The sequence below is a fragment of the Cnephaeus nilssonii genome, assembly GCF_951640355.1.
Source record: "Cnephaeus nilssonii genome assembly, chromosome: 14".
In the NCBI taxonomy this organism is placed as follows: Eukaryota; Metazoa; Chordata; class Mammalia; order Chiroptera; family Vespertilionidae; genus Cnephaeus; species Cnephaeus nilssonii.
In genome coordinates this window covers 31,149,240-31,159,694 of record NC_137085.1, presented here as the reverse complement: position 1 = coordinate 31,159,694, position 10,455 = coordinate 31,149,240, and the positions used below count along the sequence as shown (strand labels likewise).

General features: G+C 45.4%; 1 protein-coding gene across 3 annotated transcripts in view; it reads left to right on the top strand.

The window, feature by feature from the left end:
- Nucleotides 1-10,455, top strand: part of DAPK1 (death associated protein kinase 1) — a 158,966-nt gene that overhangs the window by 1,812 nt on the left and 146,699 nt on the right. The window lies entirely within an intron of this gene.

The following is a 10,455-nucleotide window of genomic DNA, read 5'->3' as shown; positions in this document are numbered from 1 at the left end:
ATTTGGAAACGGACTCAAGCCAGGAATTTAATTACCCAGTTGGTGTGAGTGGTAGCTTTGGTTTCATTCCGAATGTTAAATTTTTAACAAATCAATGAGTGAGAGTGTAATATGGCCACCTGGGTTCAGAGCCTATTCCATTGCTGTGGGAGCTGTGATTCTGTGTGTCAAGTCCTTCAGTTTCTAGGTGAACAAAGAATTTCTTTGGGGGCATCTAAGGGCTGGGTTGGTTTCCCATTGACTGGGTATTTGACAGGGTGTGTTGAGCACCCATCTTTTTGGAGCAGAAGACCGAGTTTTAACACCTAAATTTAAATTCAGCCTATGAAATTTGACTGCGGTGTATTTGTATTGTGCGTAAAGTGGGCAAAAGGATCTTTAAACAAACAAAAAAAATATGCACTGACTTACACTTGTATCAAAATATGTATTTTTCCATATACACCTGATGTCCTGGTGATATCAGCTTCCTTTTGGTGAAAAGGAAATTTACAAACAGCCACACCCTAGATTACCTAATGAGAATTGTGAAAGTTGAGCTTAACTGAAAAATGTCTTCTGGGTTTAAATAATACTGCAGAATGCAGGCAATTTTTTAAAAGTTACTGTAACCGCATATTTCTGTATATGTTTAGTATTGGCTTGAGAACATCACTGGCTTTGGAGCTGCTTGCTACATATTGGAGATTTACTGACTGAGTAAATCAGAAGGAAAGCTCTCAAAAATCATGTTTCGTGGCTATGATTAAGATTAAGATTTATGAGTATGTGGTTGAAATACTTGGTTTAACTAGAATTAAATCACTTTATCCCTGTGGTTTCCAGCAAGAGTGGCATATGGAGTTTTCCTTTGGAGGTAAGGGGAAAAGGTGGGGGGGGGGGGCGGGGAATGTATTTGAATTCTGTTTGTGTAGTGTGGCCTGATTATCTAAATTCTCTTACGGAGAGATGATTAAAATCAGGTGAGATGATTGCTTTATGGATTGAGTGTATTGACCTTATTTTCATTAAGATCTTTTGCTAAAAGCTACCACTAACACCAACTGGGTAATTAAATTAGAGTTATGTGTAATAAGAAAGAAAAAAAATGAGGCCTCCCTGTGGCTGGCTCGGGGAGTCTGTCATCTTTATTTTGTGGGTGTGATGACGAGCCCTCGGCCAACGTGCTAGAGGGAGGTTTGCGGGTTTGTCACTGACGCTTGGCTTTGATTTTGGCTCTGTCTACATTTCTGTGTATAACTGTCTCCCCACTGTGCAAGAATAATTGACAAGTTGTTTCTTGAATAATTTAATTTCTGTGACCTCTGGCTCTGAAAAACTGAGATTTGGGGATTTTTAAAAAGAAAGGATACGTGCCCCTTCTAGCTGCTATAGCTTTGGGTTTCGCTTGAAAATGGGTTAAGTGGTTGGGTTGGTTTATTTATTTTTTCTTTTTTAGTTTTTTTCAAGTCCTCCGATTTTTATGTCCTATGATTTTTAAGTGGAAATAGCCACTTCCTGAAAACAAGTCCCGACGTAAGACAGACCAGTAGGAAAGATGCTGCCTCGTGTGTTTCTGAGAGAAGCTTGGGAGTGGAGACAGGAGTTTTAGTGGCAAAAAAATGGAAATGGGCCGATATTTCACACAAAAGCAAGGTTGTTCTAAGCAGCGAGTTATACGCAGACCAACAGCTAGGATTTAAGACTTCACCTACTATAATATCAGCCATCTAAATAACAGCTACTCGTCTTAGAAATGGACTGAGACGAGGTCTACGGCTGGAGGAGGGAAAATAGGTTTTTAAATAAGTAGAATATTATTGTTGCCATTTTACTTTTAGGAAAACGGAGAGTAGGTATGTTGGAGGATGAGAGTGTGGGTGTGTCTGTGTGTCTGTGTCTGTCATTCTGTTTATGTGTGTTAGTGTGTGTCTGTTTGTACTGCCCCAGGCTGCTATAAAAGTTGGCTTTGAACTCTAAAGAACTTGATAAAGTCTGCTTATTGCAGTAGTGATACAGCTGATAGATCACTGGACAGGTATCCTGATCCAAAATCAGCTCTGCCACTTGCTAGCTTCATAACCTTGAACAGGTCACTTACCCTCTCTGACCCTCAGGGTCTTCATCTAAAAAATGAGAGGCCTAGTGATTATCTCATGGCTGTTGTGAAAATCAGGTCATCTAACACATGTAAAAGCATCTTATCAGCAGTAAAGAGTTAAACCAATATAGATATCATCCGCAGGACTGGCCGAGACACGTGGGTGTTCCAGGCAGGCTAATAACTCTGCCTGCAACTCAGTATTCTTTTCAATATCTGCTTGCCAATTTGGGGAAGGGAGGCGCTGTGGGAAAGGGTCACGGGGAGACCCATTGCTGCCAGCACAGGGCCTCTCCGCTCTGATTCTAAACAATGCACCTCGCTCTGGCCTCGAACTTGCACACCTTCCGAGTGGAAACAAGTCCCTGCGGTGAGTGGACATCACCTCTAGAAGACTGCTTGGTGACCTTCTGTATTGACTCCAGGAGGCCCTTTGGGGTCTCACCCTGGATCCCAGGAGGTAGTGGTGTATGGGAGGAATTCTAATCAATGCAGATTTCTCCATCTGCTATTATACTTGGGTGGTTTTAATGCCCCAGGTGCCTTCAGTTCTCTTATCGTTGGCACTTGGGGCAGCTGCAGGCTGGCTGGTCCCACCATTGGGCTCTGGTTACACCCTTGGCTGTGGTTCCGCCTAACCTGTGAGCTTTCTGGGCACCTCTCCGAACATTGCTATCCTGAGGGCCTGGCCTTCTTCCCTCTTCTGCTGTCTGACCTTACATGATCTGAAGACCTGGGTCCCATCTCCTGAATAAATGACCCCATGATGCTCTCTCCTTTTTAGGAGCCCAATGACTTGCTGTCTGAAATACTCCATTGGTCTGTGACCATAGACTTCCCTGTGCCATGCCCCATCCTTGTAGCAAGCTTGACAGTTCTTCCAGGTGGTCTTTTCTCCCCAGGGTGTGCACTGTGCTGCATAATACCAGGCAAAGTTGGATTGATGCCTGAATGAGTAAAGCAGGTTGGCAGGTGCAGTATTGAGACCAGGATGGGAATTTAAGATGTAAATGGTGATGCTGATGCTGTGGTTCAGCCACAGCACACTCATTTGCAGGATGTTGTGAGAATTAGGGACAGTGGCTACAAACATCTGACACACAGTCACTGCCTAAGATATTATTTTTAATAACCTGCTTCCCCTATTACAGCATTTACCACATTGCATAGTCATTACTTATGTGATCATCTGCTTTTCCCGCAGGTTGTCACAGAGTTGTGACCTTGGACTTACATACCATTTTATCTCTAATACCTAATTAGATGTGTGACACTAGGTGCTCAATGAATGCTTACTGATTAAATGAATCGATTAACATATGTAAAGCATGCACACATGCAAATATACACAGGTGTGTATGTGTGTGTGTATGCACACACCTATATGGTCCTCAATAAATGATGTCTCTGGTGGAGATGAACTTAAGACATGAAAGGCTGCAGCTCATAAGAATAAAAGTTTCTTTTGCTTTTGCGTTCTCTGTGACTGAACACTAATGTGTACAGCAGCCAAAATTTCTAGCCACCAGATCGGTTTAAACAAAGCAAGGTGGAGCATTAAATATTTTACGTTGGTTTGGGAGAGTTGCTAGAAATCAATAATTCTAATTTAAAGCATCCTCAGTTTGGCATAAAATCCAAGGGCATTGTAATTGGCAAAATAAAATCCATGGGCAAGGAATGGTAAGAACCCCTGACAGTCCGAGTACATCTTTCAGTTGGTTTACTGAGGACTTCGGAGGAGTCCTGAGAATTCTGGCATTCGTGTGTGGATGGAAGGAGGAGAAACCTCCGTGTGGGAAACGCGGGCTCACGAGGCTGACCAGTGAGAGCATCCTGGAGGACTGTGCTGAATGTGATTTTTCTCTTTCCTTTCTGCGCCTGCGGGCCCTCAGATGTTTCCTCTGATCAGAAAGGCTGCAAAGTTTTGGAGAGATAAAAAGTTCAAATATATGTATTAGAGGTAACAGTTCGTGATTATTAAATTCTCTGCATTTTAGGAAGATCTGATAATGGTCTTCTAGGATGTGAAGGGAGGGCATGATGATGGTAGTGGGTGATAGTGTGGCTGAATGTTTACTTGCTAGCACTGGGAATGTGTCTCTGGACCACCCGAGCAGGCATCATTTAGGTTCCCTGGGGCCAGGAAGCTAGGGGGGGCTCCAGGTTCTCACTGATGGAGAAACCAAGGAGCATTGAGGCTGCCTTCTTTGTTGTTGTTATTTACTTTGAGGCGGACTTCTTGGTCCCTCTATGTCCTTTTATCCTAAGCTTTTGTCTTCTCCAGTCAGTTAGGAACCTAAGGGCCCCATAGCATTGTCACACCCCTCTAAAGCTGTAAAAAACACAGAAGCTTACGTGTTGGGTGCTCAGATGAATTTCAGTAATTACATACAGGGGTTATATCGAGAGGTGACATTGTCAGACATGTCCTCTTATCTCCAGCCAAGTTGTAAGTCCTCGAAGGCAGAAACCGTTTCCTTCCAGATGGGACAGGGGAAGGAAGTCGTCTGGGGGTCGAGGCACGAACTCGTGCTCCTGGATTCCTTTGGGGATGGCGTGGCCTGAGCCACGTGAGTGACAAGATTAAGGTTACTTTGTCTACCCGGCTTTCCTGCTGGGAAGTGTATCATGAACGTTCATCCTTAATTCTAGCCAACTGCTGTGTGTGCCTAATCTAACCAGGCATGTTGATCTCACCGAAAACACATCAGGAAGTCTCTCCTTCATAGTAGAAACTTATTTCTAATTAGGAGATAAATAAAGCCTCCTACGGGTGGGAGGGGAGGCGTTTCTGTTGATGAGAGCCCCCCAGAGACCCTTAGTCATCGGGACCTGGAAGAAGCTGGAGTGATCGGCGCCCTCCCTTCTCATTTCGTGCAGTCAGTGCTTCGGGCAAGTGTCTTTTCTCAAGGCAGCTGGGTAGTAGGTAGCAAGAGATGGACCCAGAACCCCAGGCAGGCCCAGTTGCATTTTGTTCTCTGCACTACTTATGATTTGGCAATTTTTTCTTTGGAAGCCAAATGAAGTTGCTCTTTAAAAGAGGTGGTTTGGGCAGCCACCTCAGGACAATCCATTTTAACATCCGCATTGGAGAGGATGGTTAGAAATAACTGGCACCATTTCACGGAAGTTTTCATTTCTACCCCAGCCAGAGCCTGGCCCTTTGACCTCAGAACTCACATGGGCACTTACTTTACTACACACGGGACCTTCTTTCTTTTTCCAAATGGCTTGTGCCCCAGTAATGAATGGTATTAGTGTGTGGCATGGTTTTACCCAAGCCCCAGAGTTAATGGTTTAGCTTTTTAGAAACTTCACAGAACACTCTTATTATTTTTTAACCTTTAAGTAATGTAATGTGTAGAGTCCTGGGCCCTGCCCGTCTGGCCACCTCCTAAATGACAGTTTCTCATTTCATTAAGTGGCACTAGTCCGTCTGGTTTAGGGCGGGTGTGTGATTGTTTGAGACTCTGTGAAAGGTAATGCTTAATTGTTTTGCTTTGATTTGTTGTGGTAAATTATGAAAACAGAATGCATCGTCTCTCAGCCTTGAAGGAGATTATAGAGAGGTATAATTATTTATAATAAATCCAATGTATCAGTTTGTCAACATTCTAAATGAATTCCTTTAAATGTTCAGTTAGGAGGTTGGGGGGGGGGCAGGGTTGACATTTGTTTTTTTCTACATCTAACAAAAATGGGTTTAAAATAGCGTTGTCTAACTAGTACATTTTTCTCAGGTAAAACAAAAGGTGTGGTTGTACCCCAATAATGGGCTTAATGTGCTGGGGTGGGGAGGGGGGTTTACAATAATAAGTCTTAAGACCTAACATAGTTTGTGTCTTATTTTCAACCCTGGTCCAAAACAAAACAAAACGGTCATGTGCCAGTAACTAATCTCTGGTGATAGCTGACAAGTGTGACCCTAGGTGACTTGTTTGTCACTTCTGTCTCTGCAGGTGACGCCGAGAGCCAGTGTGGCTTACAGATCACAGTGTGGTCATTTAAGTATAATGTTGCTCACCTCTGAGAAATGACTGTGGGGTTTCCCCCGTGTGTTCTACTTGTCCACATTTCTGTTGCGAGCTTGAAAAACTTTATTCAGTCACCTAATGTGTATATTCAGTAACATCAGGAAGAGTAGGGGAGAGGGAGATCTTTTTCCCCTTTATAAATACATTCAACCTTGGGTGTAAAACATAATGTTTGAACAAATGAGTACTGTAAACTGCTGATCTCAGTTTGAGAATTTTATATTGATGGTGCTTATGGTCATAAGCCTGATAGTTTTTGGCTGAGAAATTTGGCTCTGAGTCTGGGCTCTTGGGACACATTTTTTTTTTTTTTCTGTCAAAACTGTCTGATTATCCTTATTTAGATATAATGCGATGAATGGGGCTGGCTTTTAAATACTTCAAGTACAATTGATGTACGTTTTTACCTTCAAGGAATGAGCTGATTTCCATTTCCCCCCATTGTAGAATAGTTTGTTCTACAGTTCATTGTTAGAACATGGTACCTTTGAAACTATGCAAACTTTTCCTTTTTAACTTAAAAAGAGTATCAGGATTTTTAAACCTTTACTTTAATCCTCCATCTCTTGTTCCTGGTCCCCCACGGAAGAATTTTCTAGTTGAAAAAGCAATGTAGGGAAATAATCAATAACTCCCGCCCCCCTTTTTTTTTTGGTCCCATCATGAAAAGGCTTAGATTTTCCTCTGAGTTTCTTATCTGTGTGTCTGCCTAGCAACTCATACGTCTGTCTATGACCAGGCTGTGTATATGCAGGAGGGTAGCTATGACTCAGGTGATGCAGGAAAAAGTGGCAGAGGGATCCAGGGGACAAAGAGGGAGGGGCTTGGGAGCGAAGAGGTCAGTCGTTGATGCTGATTCAGTTCTGATGCTTCCAGTCTCCCCTGAAAAGTTCTTCTAAATCTGTGTAGAGCTCAGTATTTTTTTTTCTCTTTTTTCTTTTGCCATCTGTGGTTTATGGGTGGGTAGCGGAAATGTGTATCTCTGAGATAGGGATGAAAGGCTGCAACCTTTTGAGCGTAATATTTAATAGACTGGGAGCTACAAGCTGTTTCCCTTTACAAAAACAAAGCGATGGCACTGGAGGTGTGTGGACACTGGAGAGAATAGACTTAACAGCTAACTGCTGACGTTTGAGACGCCGAATTGCACATCACACACAGGAGAGCGGTTCTTAGAAATGTGGTAAGCCAGAAAGCTCTAGGAGGTCATTTGCTATCTTACAAATACGATGTTCTTGGTATACTAGAGGCCCGGTGCACGAAATTCGTGCACAGGGGTCCCTCAGCCCAACCTGAACCCTCTACAATCCAGGAGCTCTCAGGGGATGTCCTACTGATGGATTAGGCCCACTCCCGTGGTTCTCTGCTCTCGGCGGGGCCTGGGGGTTTCGCTGCAGCCATGAAGATAAAGCCCCCATGCTCTGCTTTCCGCTCTCTGCCTGCCGCCGCCATGCTCCATGCGAAGGAAGCCCCAATGCCCTGCAGTGTGCTCTGTCTGCCAGGCCTGGGGGCTTCACCAACACTGACACACTAAGGAAGCCCCCAAGCTGTCCAGGCTGTCTGCCGTGTCTGGTGGCAGATCCAGCCTCGCCGCTTGGTCCCTGCGAACCCCCACGGGGCTGACGGGACCAGACGCTGTAGCACCCTTGGAGCGGGGAGGCTGAATCTGCCCAGCCTCGCTGCTCTGGCGGACAGGCCCGGAAACTCCAGCGGCAGGGCTGAATCGACTGGGCGCCGCCATCTTGTGGCTATGGGGGCCGCCATTTTTGTCATGGAGTGACAGTTACTTTGCGTATTACTCTTTTATTAGACAGGATAAATCCGTATCATTGAAAGTAGAGCCTGCCGGGAGTTTCCTCTGCACACCTGGCAGGTGACTATAGGGAGTTAGTTGTCTTTCTAAATGTTGTCTTTGCTATTCAGGGTGTCCAGGATCAGCATGTAAACTGCTGTTAGTGGAGCCGAAACGGCCACCGAGTTTACCCTCAGCAGCTCCTCTGGCTTCAGATAATCACCGGTTTGCTTCCTTCCCCACCGCAGCATGGAGTAGCCCCTCTCCTGGCTGGTTACCCCACTCCGCAGACCAGTGGTGCATTGGTGCCAGCGTGCTCGGGACCAGGCCTGGCCGACTTAGGCGTTGCTGCTCTTTGTTCTGCCTGATGTCACTTTTTCCACACTGTGCAAGGGGCATGAAGTGGAATCCTCGCCTGTCATACCATTGGCTGGTGACCTTTCTTTGCGCCGCAATTCAAACGAGCTTCGGGATAGATGGGAGATATTGCAAACTTTCCATTTAGAGCTGATAAGGGTTTGCTCCAAGCACCATCATATATGCACCCAACGCCCGCCCCCCCACCCCCACCCTCCCACCCCTACATCACGTAGAGCTTTAGGCAGCTGACTCAATTGTTTGGGAGAGGAAACGGATTGGAACAAGTAGAATCTTTTCCAGGACAAAGTGTTATCAGTCTGTGTTTTCCTCCCTCCCCACCCCTCCTTTGGCACAGAGAGATGGGAACGCTGGCCAGCAGAGCCACGGCCAGGCGAGGTCGGCCTGGTGGCGGTGTGGAAGTCCCTCGGCTTTGCGAGATGTGATTTGGACACTGAATGTGTATATGCCGTTTTATGAATATGACTAATTAATGTGGACCAACATTCGCAGGCCTCATCTTTGCAAGCGATATTCTCTTTAATGCAGATGATTTTTAAAATTATCTATGTGAGAGAGAAGTTATAACCTGGAGAAATCAGCAAATGGGAAGTGACGTGGCCAGCTTCAGCCCGCAGCCCTCTCCCCAGCACGTCCATTGGGGAGGCCCTCGTCCTCAGTTCCTGCATCCCTTAGCAGTTTGGATGAAGTAGCTGGCCACTTTGCAGTGTTTTACAAGCAGTTATGCACGTGATTCTCGCTCTCTGTATGGATTGCAAGTTTTGTGCAAGTAGAGAGCATGGCTTTTTGTGTCTCTTGGGTTGGGTGGGAGTAATCGAAGCGCACAGTAGGCCTTGTTTTTTTTTTGCCTAATGAAGATACATATCCAGAAATGAGAATATGGTTCAGAGCTTTGAACCCAAATCCCTGCCTCCACAATGTACTTACTGTTACTTTGGGAAAGTCACCAGACTTCGTGAAACTCACTTTTCTCATCTGCAAAGTGGGAATAAGCATTGTACTTACCTCAAGGTTGTTGTGAGGGTGTGTGTGATGTGTGTAGAGTGCTTGGCCTGACACCGGGCACACAGTAAGTGCTCAAGGAGTGGTGGTTGTTTAACAAGACAGAGAGAATGAGTGAGCGCAGGAGAGAGAAACACTATGACATGCTCCTGAGTCTCTGTGACAGGATCCTGCCTCTTCGCCGTCCACTCCTCATTTCTCTGCCCAGGCTCTGGGTGGAGGGGAGGGCCCTTTTCTCCTCAGTTCCATCCTTCCTCTTTCTCTTCTCCCTCTCTCCCCATCTTGGGCTCAACCTGCAGGTTGGGCTCATCCTGCCAAATTTGACTTTGTTTATCCTATCTGCCCTTCAAGGAGTCCTTGCCCCATTCCGGCATAAACCCAGGACTGAGTTTATGTGCTGGATAGATGATTCTTAGAGTTCCTGAGAAACAAATGAGCTAGGATTGAGCTGTGCATTCAAAGGCTGCTAGAGACTGGGTTGAAGGAGATGCCATTTTCAAAGCCCACCTGGTCACCATGGGAAGAGGGCCGAAGAGTCCTATGTTAAAGAGTTTCTATTAAGATGGAAGGAGCTGCATTCAGGGAAGCCAGAGCTAGTGAAAGCTGCCTGACAAGACAGCCGGGAGTTAGCTGCTCAGTGCGAGAGCTGCTCACAAATGTGGGAGGGGCCGCCTCCTGGTGCTATTGAGAACCTGAGCTTTGTCAGCATGCAAATTTATGTTTTTAATATGCTGTACTTTTAAGTTCTGAAAAGTCTGTTTTGTTTTTCTAGCTGATTTTTAAATTAAAAACCATCTTAGGCAGCCAAATAAGACCCTAGGAATTTGATCAGAAAAACAAATAGCTGATTTTTGTAACCGATCTTTATGGAGAAAGGAGCTGACATTGAGTGTGTGGGCCCCTGAGTGCCTGACCAAGATGAGCCTGCTGCAGAATGCACGACATACAGCGGGTGTGAGCCTCCATTCATTTCTGACACATGCTGATTTAAGATGTGAAAATGAGTGTTTGGCCAAGCCAACAGTGCCCGTGCCAAGAAAAGCCTATTAGGTTGGTGGCTGAAAGGCTGAATTGTTAGGATTTATTTAACGGCGAGGCTCTGCCAGCTGCTGGGAGTAAGTGCCCACTTAGATGTCTGAGTGCCCGTCCTTGTTCCCCTGGACTGG